This window comes from Aptenodytes forsteri, unplaced genomic scaffold, assembly GCF_000699145.1.
Source record: "Aptenodytes forsteri isolate BGI_AS27 unplaced genomic scaffold, ASM69914v1 Scaffold137, whole genome shotgun sequence".
NCBI lineage: Eukaryota > Metazoa > Chordata > Aves > Sphenisciformes > Spheniscidae > Aptenodytes > Aptenodytes forsteri.
The window spans coordinates 5991745-6005704 of NW_008796221.1; positions in this window are offsets into that span (position 1 = coordinate 5991745).

The window sequence follows — 13960 nt, forward strand, 5'->3', positions numbered from 1 at the left end:
GACCCTGTGCTGCTTGCAAATGTTTTACTTTTTTAGCTCTGTATAATTTCCTTTCATTCAACTTCCTCATTTTATTTTTTTTTTAAAGTTCCTATTTCTAAAGGAAAAAGTTGTGGTGAATTTTTTTTTAGCCTTTTCCTGTCTGGCAAGGATACCAGATGGTAAGTATGCAGTAACTCTAAGTGGTTCTTCTGGAGCTGTGTCTTTAGCCAGGTCCTGTGCTTGCTCAAATCTGCTTCAAGGTGGTTTTTCTTTCTGGGGGATCGAGTGAGAGAGTTCTCTGGCAAACTGATCCGATATCTTTGAAAAGAAAGAAATCTGTACATTGTACCCAATCCGAAATTCTTAATTTCTTATTTTTCAGCTTCATAACCTTCCCAATCTCCTCCACAAGAACTACCAGGTTTCTTGTGTGTGCTACCACTACTGTGATTGCTTCCTTGATAGTATAGGTCTTATACAATCCTGGGTGCATTAAAGTATATTACACAAATTTAGCTTGATTTTTCTCACCTTCCTCTTGTTTGTCTGTCTGCTTTTGTAATGCATGATGCTGCTTCTCTTCTGGCATGCCCTTGCCTGTCAGTCCTCCATAATTTGTAGGGTGGCATTAGTTTCCCAGTATGTGCTCCTGCTGTCAAGTTTAAGATTCCTTTTATGTCAGTATTCTCCTTTTAGACTCAAATTTAGACAACCCTGAAGTGGTCAGGCGGTTGGACTAGATGATTGTTGTAGGTCCCTTCCAACTGAAATATTCTATTCAATTCTAAATTTATAGTTTATGTTAAGATCTAGATTTCGTGCAGGTACATAGAAACACCTACCCATTTCTTCTTGCAACAAGCACTTAATGTGCCTGAACTTTGACTTCTGCTCTGTCCTTTATTTAGGGTGTGGTGTTTTCATGCCTATCACAGAGGATTCCACACCGTGCTATAATAACTTATTCTGTTGCTTCTGAGCCTCAGCCTCTTTAGACCTGATTGAGTTTTGGTAGAGGTAGAGCCCATTCTTGTGTCTAGTATTTTTTTTTTTGTCCAAAAGTGTTGTTTTGTGTTTTGGGGTATTTTAGGAAGAAATACCTTTCTCTTGGAGCCTTTTTATCACTCATTTTCAGCGTGCCTTAGTATCTATTGACCAACCAATATGCTGTACTTTTAATCAGTAATGTTACATGAAACAGCTCTTGGCCTTTAGCCTCTTACCTTACTGGCTAAACTTTGTGTTGAGGACTATATTTATGTTCTATGCCTGGTATCCACAAATGTTACTGTTGCTGGCTGCTTCTGTTGTCGCCCAGGTGATGCCCAGGGATGCTTTATAAGAATTTCCTCCTTTACAGTTGACCTGATAACCAAGGATTGTCATCTGCCTTCTTTTCGTTGGGATCCAAGAAGGTTTTCCTCTGCCCAAGAGGACACTGACATCTAGTGGATGGGTTCCACAGACACAGGGCAAGCAAACTGCTGCTTTAAGGCCGTCTTTATTCTGGACTCTCACCTAAATTTTGCTTTCGTTTAGATCCTCGGGGTTGTTTGGAAGCAGAAGGTGTGTGTGTGGGGAAGCCTAGCCAGTTTTGTATAACTTCTGGGGTTTAAGGATTAAGGGTTGTGCAGTCAAACTGGTTGTTTTTTGTTGTTTTTGGTTTTTTTTTTTGCTCAGTCAAGTTGCCTGCATGTGAGCCTCAGATGTTTGTAATAAAATGATTTAAGATATTGCATTCCCCAGTTGTCCTTCCAGCCTGTGAAGAAGATAAGTTACCTCTGTAGCACAGCAAGAAAAGGCAGATGTTCCAGCTTCTCACCTCTGAGGCAGATAGACCCAGAACTAAAGGCAACTTAGAGGCACTATCCTTTCAATGAAACTTGAAGCCTAATAACACGTGGTAGTGTTGCTTTGCAGCTTGTCTCGGGCATCTATTAGTTTAACTGGGAACAGAGTAGTAGGAAATTTTAACAAAACCACAGTTTTTCCAGGAATATTCCTAAGCAGAGAACAGTGCTTAGAAATCAAACTTTCTGAAAATGTTCATCAAAGCATTAGTATTGCTTTAAAGAGAAAAACAGACATTTTGGTTGAATTAATAAAATCCAGATTTCTTTATCAAAGAAAATGAACGCTGCATAAAACTTGTTCGTTTAATAGTTAAGCATGGCATCTTCTGCTGTCAGAGACAGTTGACGTGGACTGAGTAAATCATTGTGCCTCTGAGCAGTTGACATCATTGCTGCAGATGATTGATTGATCTCTGAGCATTTAAGACATTCTGCACTAGTGTTAATTAAACAATAATGTACTGGTTTTGGATTTGTTGACCATCTAGTAACTTTCTAAATGAGGTTAAAACAAGAGACAGTTTCAAGGCACTTAAATTATGGCTTAAAATCAAAAGAAGCCTTTCAGGCCCCATTTAACAGTGGAAGTCACAGAAAGTGTAGACTGACAGTGCTCAGAATGAGGGTGTTAGGCTTAAATGTTTGGTGACGGCCTTTAAAAAGGAAAATATTGCTTCCTTGTCCAGAGAAAACATGGAATATTTCGCTGAAAGATGCAAAGATTATTTTACTGTTTGCTAGCATTCTTTGGTTACAGTGAAAGTATCCTCAAGTAGAACTGGACTATCACAACCAAAAACATTAACATAAAAATGAATTCATGTTTTATATGAATTACCAGAAAATAAAATATAAAGGCTGCTAGCACTTTTTCTGTGCTAAGGGCACTTATGCAGTGCAAGCAATAGATAAAGTAGAATATGAATCTTAATGTCCTAAGAGGAAAATTTCAGTAATTTCAAGTTGAATCAGTTTTATTAATATCAGGTCATGAAGAAAAGTAAGAACATATAATCCATCAAAAAAGAAAAATCACAGCCTCAACTGACCTGTTATTTTATTCAAGAAGAAAGAAGAAAAATAGGTTTTATCTCCTGTTGGCTGTTAAGAATTTATATTGTCTCATCTCTAGAAAGATCCCAGCATGCTGGACGTACTACTGAATACAGCCTGTTTATCAGTAAATATTCTGTGTCTTTATTTCTTCGATGACTACTGTAAACACTTACGAGTTGTCACTTAGTTAATTTGTGATAATTTGCATGTGTGTCTCCTTCATTGTCAGCTTCTAGTATACAACTTTATTTGGCATTTTTTAAGTTTAGTCTTATTTCTTTTACCCTGAAAGTCTGTCTGCTTTATGTAATATTCCCATCTTCCCCTCTTACTGATTGTTTTCTAGCCTTATCATCAGACGTCTGTTAGTGTGCTCTGTTGTTCATGAGTAGTCCTGAAGGAAAATGCCTCATTGGCCTGGGAAGTTTTTTGAGAAACTCCGCTTGTGAAATTCCTCCGGTCAGATGATTTTTTTTCAATTTTCCTTTTAAAAACAGTCTGAAGAGACTCTTGTCTTGCCTGAATTCTTGTAAAAATTCACATACTCTTCTTTTGCATTGGCACCGTATCAAATACTTACTTGAAGCTCAGACTAGAACAGCTTCCTTTCCCAAGAAAGGAAGTGGAGTCTTATTACTTTGTCACTTATTCCACATAGATGAGAATTATAGATAAGAATCTTGAGGCCGGATCTGAAGGTGTTCCTGTGTGTTTCTGAAATACCTGGAAGTAAATCTATCATCCAGAACCCCGGGGGTGTTGAATAAAGTTGTTTGTATTTCAGATAGAAAAAACTTAATGAGGGTTCTCTATTGTTTACCAAACAAACTATTGACTTCTACCTTCTGGATTGTAAATATTCAGCTTTTTAAAGCCATGACAGTTGAGGGTTATTTTAAATTTATCAGCAGCTTGATTGACAAGGCATTTGCCTGAACCAGATTCATTTTACCAGTTGACTTTAGTACCTTTTTATTTGTTGAAATTTGGCACTGTAGAAGGACTTTTGTATTTTGTACTTGTATTTCGCAAATTAGCTGTGTAACAAACATAGCCTGCAGGGTACAAACATCAATGAGAGGCTACTTTAGAAACCTTTATGTGATGGAGTGCATACTTCATATGAGGTAAACATTTCTCTGCTCTTCAAAATAGAAGAATTTCAAAAGTAGTTACACTATAAATGTAATAAGGGCATCCTACAAACTGTTTGGAAATTAATTTAAAGTTTGACTTGCAGCTTTGATGTACAAAAGGCAATAAAATGTATGTAAAGGCTTTATTTTAGAAGTATCAGGGATTTAGGTTCTCAATGCTGGTTTTAAGAGAACATACACAATACATTTGTTACTTGACCCTTTAGTTTGATGCAAACTTTTACGAGTCTTCACAATTAAGAATTTCCTCTAAAATGTTGATGATTTAAAAAGGTTAAACTTCAAACCGTTTGATTAAAACAGTATTTTCATTTACTTTGTAGTAACTTCACTGTAGTAGCATTATCTCTGGGTGTTCTAATGAAGTCATGATATAGGGCTGTGGAAGAGGCAACTATTTCTTTTGCTAGTCACTTTTGGGTTTGCATGGCTTGAGAATACCTGTGATTAAGGTTGCCATGGAACTTTAAGTATTAATGTTGTGTCAAACAATATATTTGAAATATTTGAGAAAAATCGCAGCCTCTTCCTTTTTTTTTGAAGCAGCTCGTTGAATAAAATATGAGGAAAGTAAGAAACATTTTCTGTATGAGTGGTAGTACTATAAGGTCATAGAAAATGCTGCATATTTGCCTATGTTACTTTTGTAGAAGAGGATTGCATACGATATAACATGTGTGGAGAAGGTTTAAGGACTTTTTTTTTTAAATCCAGCAGAAACAAACTAAATGTAGAGTTTATATTGTTCAGGCATTTAGCAGTGTTACTTCCAACTCTTGAATGTTCAGCCACTAAAACAAAAACCTTAATGGAGAGAAATAATCTCAAATCATGCTTGTGAATAACTTATTGTCTAGATTTGTTGTTTCTGTACTAACCATTACTGCTTTGGTTTCGTTTGAGTAGTTGCTTTATAGCTCTTTCTGCTGGAATTATGAGAATTTTGTTGGCCATTGCGTTCCCTGTTCTATCTCTGCTTGAAACCAGAATTGCCATAATCTGGTTGGAAGGTGTGTGCTTTTGAACTGACGGGGACACATTTGTTAGGCAAAAGTTGACAGATACTACAATTATAAACGATTATGACAGAAAATTCCTTTGCCTATCCATAAATATTGTACTGGTTATTAGCTAGGATTATTACAGTTGAAATCTTAGTACAAGTTTGTATCATTAATGAGGCTACTTCTTTCTGGCTCTTAAAATGCTCTTGAACTCCGTCATAAATGGCCTCTTTATAACTAGCACATTCCTTGGCTTCCAGACACAGCCTCAAAGAAGGGGTGAAAATAGTTGTAAGCATGTTTTCTCCAGTTAGTAGAAATGTATTTTCTATTTGATACCTTCTCTTTCTCTTTACATTCCCTTATATATTCCCTGTGTATATGTTACTGCATGGAAGTACTGATTCAGTGCTTGTCAAAAGTTTTCTTTTTTGTATTTTTGTCTGGAAATGTTTTAGATTGTGGTTTTTTGGAGGGGGAATAGTCGTTAAAACCTTGTGGGTGTTCTACTTGCCAATTATGAACTAACATAACTGTATTAGCAGTATCCTAATCTTGCCTGCTGAATACTGGGGGTTCTAAACTACTAAAAGTCTCTACAGATACTGTATTTCTATACAGGGTTCAAGCCTACTTTTGAAAAAAAAAGTTAGACTTCTGGGGAAAGATAAAACTGGTGTATTTTTATTGGAATTGCTTGCATGTCCAACATCAGCATATGTGACACTGAACTCATATCAGCATGTAGCGATTCAACTGTATGCTAAAGGATGTCATATAACTGAAAGGAACAGCACCTTTGAGTTTGAGATGTTTCAGTAAGGTAATTTGGACCCAAAAGCAGATGTCAGTTGCAATGGTTCTTGACTGCACAAACAGCTATGCTTTTTACCCGCAGCATTTGTTAGGCTCCAGCTTTTCAGATTGAAATCATTCTCGGTGAAAGTCTTACAGGGCAGGATCTCTGTTTCAGATAAATTGGCAAGACATAGCTGTTAAAAAGCCCTGATGCCTTTTTGGAAGGCAGGACATAACAGCGATAGCAGACCTTTTTTTGGGGGGTGCAGACTTATTAAAAGGCTTTAAGACTGTGCCTTTATTTATGGTAGCTTTGGTAAAGGGAGACCAACAGGTAGGAAATTCTAGTTTACTTCGGTTGGAGTGAAAGTTCAGTGTTTCCTGTTTCGATTGTGGTGCTTTTTTTTTCCACCTAGTATGAATTGGGCTGAAAACAAACACTGACCTCAAGGAATTGTGTTCCAAGGCGTGGGAAAAGAGGAAGAGTTTTGCATCTTGTGAAGGAAGAGGGAGAATAACTTCGATTTGGGTTTTTTTTTGTTTGTTTTCTTTTTTTTTAGTGCTGTGCACTATATATTCTCCATGGAACTTAATGCCTCATTCCACATAGTATGAAGTCACAAGCAAGGGAATGGTAAAGACTGTGGAGAGAAGAAAGTTTTGATGGTAATAGATTATGAAATTTCTCAGGGAGAATTGACGTGGCTAAACAAACTAAATATTCTTCAAAGACAGGGGCTTAGCTGATACCGATTTAGATCCTTATGCTGCTTATTTGTATGAATTGTACCCAATCTGTATTGGCTATACAGCTCTTCCTTTGAATGCTTGTCACAGGGTGCTTTTGACTGTTTAAGGATGTTATGTCTGTTGAGGCACAAGCACTGAAACCGAAGAGCCGTAGAGTCATAACCAATGGTGACTGGCCCAGCCCCTCTCATGTGGCCCTGAAAAAAAGCATAGCTTACGTTCCTTTTAGCTGCCTGATTGAGCTGGAATAAAACCTCTTGCCTTTGGGGTGTTCTTTGTGGAAAAAGTCTCAACTTGCCTTTAGCTAATTTCCTCTACACTTCCATGGGCTGGTCCTGGGGATGCTGTTACTTTGGTATCCGTTCTTACTACATCATAGCTGTTGGGTTTTGACTTCCCTGAGAAACTTTATATCTGGTGTAAGGGAGCTAGGACAAGTATCTACTTTCATCTGTATTTCAGGTGAAGGGCACACTCCATAGAAATCTTCATTCAATTCAGATGTTGCACTGACAGTGTCAGCGTCACATCCAGGATGTCAAAATTTGTTTGACTTCAGAGCTAGTCTGTCTACATAGAGTGGACTGTAGTGTGGTCACCTCTCCTTGGATGAGTCAAAGGGTGGCTCTTGAGAGGAAGTATACCTGGACCTATAACCAGTTTTTGGTTTTAAAACAAACAAACAAAACCCACTTTCAGCATCAGAGTGGAAAGTTCATCACACCTGTCTCATACTTGCTCTGAGACTTGCTCCTGGCAAGGCTTTTCAGCAGAGCTCTGCTATGGCAGTGTTGGTGTTGCTTGCTTTTGCAGACCAAGGTGAGAGATGAGGTGGCCACTTAAACTGTTCTCTACATCTTTTCATTTAAGGCCAAGTCCTGCTTAATATCAGTGATTCCACTTCTGGTTACTGTCTTACTGAGCAGCTCAAATCATTAGGACCATAACAAGACTGAGCAATCTTCCTCTTGGTTTTGGATGCCTTATAGTAAGACACTCTGGATTCAAGGGGTTTGTGCGCACTCCCAACCGACCTGTTATTGTGGTGTTGCTGAACTCCCCCCGAGATTCTGAAGGCTGTCATGGTCAAGGGTGAGATACGCAGTTTTGTTTTGTTGGTACTGTAAATGCCTGCATTGATTGCATGTATAGATGACATCTCAGAGAACAGCTACAATACATAACCTTCCTTGTTGTCCCCCACGTGTGCCTAAACGCTATTCTGTAGGAAGCCACTGAAGGTGGAAGGGTAATGCCTCTTTGTACCCTTGTTGTGCGATGGTACAGTAGTCTCCTGCTACAAAGGAAATACGCATGTAATGAAAACTGGACTGAATTTGACAATTCTTTTTGCAAGTTATTTATAGCCATCATATGATAAGACCTTAAATTTCTGACTCTGACCTGAGTGCAGATTCAACCTAAATGAGGCATAAATACGCATCCATCAGTTTCTTGAACAAATGAGCAAAACTGGTGAAATGCTGGCAATAAAATTGTACAAGAACTACTAGTACAGTTGATACCTATAGTGTTGTGATAAAAAGGTCTGGAGGTGAGGAAAACTGTCTCTTGCTTTCTTATTTCAAGATGTTTTGTATTCAGTAGATTGGCATGCATAGTTATTCTGCAAATTTTAAGAGTTTAAAAATTTTTAGATCTTAGTAATTCTTTTTCACATAAGAAACAATCATTGTTCATTTGCCCAAAAATGAATGGTGTTAGTTGTCTTGAAAAATTGCAGAAAATTGTATGGAGGACAACTCAAGCCTTTAGTTACCATCTTGACTTGAAGGTTGAACTACTTGTGAAAAATGAATCAGTGAGGAGATTGGTATAGAAGGCTTAAATATGAAGATGTCATATTTTATATGCTACAGTTAACCAAGGTTTTTTTTTACTGTATTTGGTAGCTGTTTTCTTCAGTAACAGGCTGCTGGATTTTTTGCAGATATGTTAATTGATTCAATTGAAACATTTCATCAACTAGAGTGTTGTAAAAACATTCTCTTAAAAATTATTCGCCATAGCTTTCTTTAGGAGCATCTTCCCTTTTAATCATATAGCAAAGCAAGACGAATAAGAGCTGTATATGTTCAAAGAAAGATTTAAAGGGAAAATCAAGATTAAATGCAGTGGTTTTTTTAATATACTTGTGCTGTCAGCATGCACAAAACAACCAAAACCTGGGACTGAAGGAATAAGAGGAAAATAGTGAGTCTAGTAACTTGGAAATTATGCTTTTAAGCAGGGCTGTTCCCTGGTTATGAGTTTTGTTTCCTTGTTTGTTTCTTTAAGTGCTTTGCTTCCTTATGCTGTTTGTATTTATATTGTTGGGTCTGAAAATCATCTTGTTGCAAAAAATCTGAGGCTTATTTCTGTTTTGAATTATCAAGAATTGTTCCTCCATTGCTTTAACACTGTTAAGAAGCCTGTTATTTGTAGTGTGTGCTAATTTTAAATGCCTCTTCTGTTTTTGTATCAAGACATGCTTCCCAGCCTTCAATCCAGCAGTCAGTTTTCTAATCGCATGGTTTCTAAGACATTTTCGTGTTCTCACTCATAGCCTATAACTAACTGTCACTGCTGTGTTGTCTTGCATGTTTTCCCTTGATGTAAGGTGTTCATAGTAGTCTCTGCAATAAACTGAGTGTGCTAAGGAAACAGTGTGGTTCAGAGATAAAGTTATAATCCCAATTCTTGCATGTGTAATGAGCATGCTGCAGAGCTTTCTAAAATATCTTAGAACATGCATTAGTAACTTATTAATTAAAACTTGATTATGCTTTAGTAATTTCATGTTTTACTTTGTCTGCTTATTTACTTGCTCATCAACAGACCACAGATCTCTTTAGTCTTCTCCATACTTGTAAAACTAGCCCATTGCTGGCAGTGGGTAAGTTGCTTAACTATTAGGCTGAATATAAATTAACTGCAACTGTAACTGATAGTACTGCTAACTTAGGCTGGGATTAATAGGCAGATAGTATAAAAATAGTTTCAGAAATGAGGGAGAGAAAAGGAGACTTTTGAAGCAATCAGCCCACATTTTGATAATATGTCTGTGTAAAGTTATCTTTAGTTATTAGCAATGTGGGAGATGTGCCTGGTTCTGACGTTTTTGTTAGGGAAAATACAGGTTTGGAAAGATGGAAAACGTTGGTCTTACTCTGACAGTACCTAATTCTTGAGAGTGTGCTGGGTGTTGTGTGGTGTGTTGTTTTTTTTTTTTTCCACCCGTTCCCAGTTTTAATGTGATACTGAAGAAAGTAGGATGTGCTCCTTTCAGTACTGACATTTGGCCTTCTCTGCATGAGGACCTACCAGCATTGTCTTCATTGACTGATGCTTCTTTATTGGATATAAATCTCCAATTAATGCAATAACATGAATTCCCCCTTTCCCTGAGAAAATGCCAGAGTTAAGATGTGACAGAATACACTATACGAAATATACTGTATATGATGCTGTTCTCAGTTCCCTGTGTAATTTTGGAGGGATTTTTCTTTTATGTGGTTCGCATACGCTTCCTTGAATGCAGTGGGGTTTTTAGACCTGTCACTGTCCTGCTATGAAACATGGAAGACAGAGCTTCCAAGGCACTGTAGTTATCAGGCTTGTCTATTAATCACTTTGGCAGAGATTCCCTTGGAGCACCTAGAGCTCGAGAGTTAGCAGGTGTTGCTAGAAGAGAATGCCAAGGTAGTGAAAACTCCTCCTTCTTGTATCTCATTCTTGCTATCAATTCAGCTTGCAATCTCCTTTCAGAGCTTTATTTCAGAGAAATAGGTTAAATCCAGACTGCTAGGCTGTTCCTTGCAGCCAAAGCCATCTGTGAATGTTGAGATATGGTGAAGCTTTTATTTTACAAACCGGATCATTCTCCTTTCATTTTTTATGCTTGGCTAGTGTTTGGGAAGGCTTTTTCCTTCCATCATGAGGGCTAGGAATTCTTAAAAATAATTGTTGTTTGAAAGCTGACAGGAATAACTGGGGAAAGATTGACATGTGTCACAAGTGTATGCTGTTTTTCAAATACTCCTAAGGCAAAGTGGTGAGAGGGATACTCTCAAAAATTAGTTTTATCTGTAATTTCATATGTATGTACTAAGTATTAGTATGATAACTAATTTTAATTGTCAGCTTAAACTCTTTAGACATTATCTTGCATGTAGGTCTTCCCATGTTTTCGTGCTGTGTTTAGTTGCAACAACAGATGCAAACCATTTAATGTACAAATGTAAACCGCAGAGATACTTGGGAGACTTAAATGCAAGTATGATACCTGAAATTATATTAAACTCTGCATTATTTATGCTACTTAACAGGGGAATGAGGTAACCAGTGATATCTCATGTGGGACAGTTCTGTGTTGATTCAGCCCAACTGGACCTGACTTCCCCAGAAACTTTGGGCTAAGCTGCACTGTGCCCCACTCTCCCCACGCAGCTCTTGTTTTGGCAGGGTGACTAAAGGAAACCCAGCTCACGGTATTCATTTATTCCTTGCTATTGCAATCTGGAGCTGCAGAAGCATCCTGACTCAGAATAGTCCATCTTCCAGCTGAGTTTATTAGCATCAGCTTGTCTTGGTGTTTCCCACACCCCTGTGATAAGAAAGTGGTATAGGGAAACTCCAGTTGGATTTGCAGGGACTTTAAGCTAAAATACTTCTGGAACCAAAGCAGTTTTAGAAAGTCAGAGCCCCATTTGAGCAGTAATATATCTGAGTCTGCACTTGAGCTGTCTTTTGACAAAGGCATCTCTGGCATCTCTGTGTTCATAGTATGGGTGCAGAATCTGAAACCTGTGTAATCTGACCGTAGATAAGCAGAAGATAGTTATTTTGACATTTTTGTGGTGGTTTGGTTCACATTGCTCCTTACAGGTACATTTTTCTCACTGTATAAAAGTACTAGGAAATCTATTCTGCCCTAGTAATGTTTTATATAAATTATTAGGATGAGAGCACAGTTGAACATAATTCATGTGTTTTTCTTCCTCTGCTGCTAGTAAGAACAATGCAATGTCAAGCCTATGATAGAAATAGCTGTCTTATTTCATGAAAGGTGTGCATTAATACAACATTTTTTAAGTGTTTCCTAGTATCTTCTTTTTATGCTTTGATTTTCAAGGTAACTTTTATGGAAGCTTTTCTTTAGTTTTCAGTTCTTTGAGTATCTCTTATCTCTATGCACTTAAGCAAATTTTGCAAAACAAAATATGTTCTTTTGTGATTGGTGTTATCTCACGACTCTGCTGCCCTCGCTGGCCATGTAGAGCTTCCTAAGCCTGTTGCTGTTGCATGTTGTCACATAGCAAATGAACCATGGTGCCGTGGAGTATTCTAGCAGCTGACGTTTGACACTGATATGTACTGCTCCTCAGGTATGATCAAAAATGAGATTCAAGCAAACATCACTGTTTAACTAACTGATATTTTCAACATCGGAAATGTCAGATAAGGCCTAGGAGACAATTTGAGGCCTTTAAATAAGTGAAGCCCTGGTGAAATTCGTTGCGCTTTCCTTGAAAAGAAGCCCGGAAAGGAGTCACAAGAACTTTTGTATCTTAAATAAGTTTCAGGCTTTTAAAGTGAGTTCTTCAAATCTCAGTAGGCAGTATAAATATTTTCTTTAATCCACAAACAACATTTCTGTGGTATTAAGCAATGTGTCTTTACAGGCTTCTAAAGTGTTAAATAGATGAAATAGATTGACTGCGAAAGTCAGAGATCTGTGTTTCCTGAACTGATTGGACTAAGTTCTTCTTAACATGGTAGGATTCCACAAGTTGGGTTTGAAAAGCTGGTTTGTCTTTTTGTAAAAACACTGAAGTAGATTTGTAGTACAGACTGTAAAACCACTGTGGAAATTGGAAGTATGTTTCTGAAACTCAAATTGTTTCAAAGTCTCATCTCCCCACCGTTACATGTGGTAAGTGTTTGTCACCATCCCACAAACCACTTCTGTCACACAGTGAATAAGCAGAATTAAACTTGAGCTTTTCTAATGAGAATGGAACTTAAGGCCCTGTGAATGTAGTTCTTTAAGTATGATGAATCATGAGTATAGACTTACTTTTTGACCATTTGGTTCTTAAAAGAATATATAAATGACGATTTTTGTGGTACCAGAATAGCAGTTCCAGTGAATATGCAAGTGTCACGGAAGCATCCACTGTTATCTGCAGAGGCACCAGGCTGGATCTCTAATGTCCCCACTGTTGGCGTCCGGGTATCTTCTGGGAAGCGATTTGGCAGTTTACTGACTTAATCCAAATGAGTGCTGCTTTGTACTGTAGACAGTTGTTTATTATGAATTAGCGTGAAACTGGACTGTGACGGATCTTACTGGCTATCTTGTCATCAACTTACCATAGTCTGAACAGAATTCTTTCTTCTGCCCTGTCATTACCCCCGTTCTGCTATTGAGTACATTCTCCTCCTTCTGGTCACTCTAGGCTGTAACCTAGGAAGCACTGAATCTCTTGCATCCTACAGCAGGCTGTGTGTGCACATTGCAATAGATTTCTGCAGAAGTTTTCTATTGCGTGTGGGGTGAAATCTTCCGCTGAGTCTGGCACTTTTCCATTCCTGTGGTAGTTTGTTCAAAGCTCAGTTTTTAGAATTCTTTCCTTACTCTTCAGCCAATTCTTCCTCTTCCAAAGCATGGAGTAGATACTATTCTATGTAGCAGATACTACTACAAATCATAGAGAGTACTACTTACTTGTTTTGATTGCTCTCAGGACTGTACTTACTTGTCTTCTATTACCCATGTCACAGAACAGCTGGCAAACATGCATTGAAAGCATGGATCCTAAAGTATTTTAGGAACTGATGCATGTTAAAGTCAACCTCTCTTTCATTTCCAGTTTTTGCCTTGGAGCTGGGCTATGCTAATCCTACTTTCCAGTCTGTTTAGCAGATTGTACAGCTATTGAATCATGCAGGGGAGATAGCTATGCTGAATTCTCATAGCATCACTTTCTAGAAAATGAAAGTTGGTACTAGTTGCTCCAGCCTTTTTGGCTTACGTTAGGTCCAAGTTGTACCTGTGTTTTTCTTGCATGCCTTTAAAATAGACTAAAGCAAAAAGGATTATCTTCCTAGGGTGCTTTTTGATACCTAACCTTTTTCTTGTATCACTTCCTCAAGTGTATCCCTTCTCATGCAAAATAACTTCTGCTTCTACTCAGTTTTTAGAGGTTGGTTTTTCTCTAAACTTCTGTTACTTTTTCTTAAGCAGAGTTTTGGCATTTGTCCCATAAAAATCAGTAAGATGGGAAAAAAAAATCCCCCAGAACTCCCAACCAGGTTGAGGTGTGGAGCAATTTACAAAATCATATTTGTGGCTGTG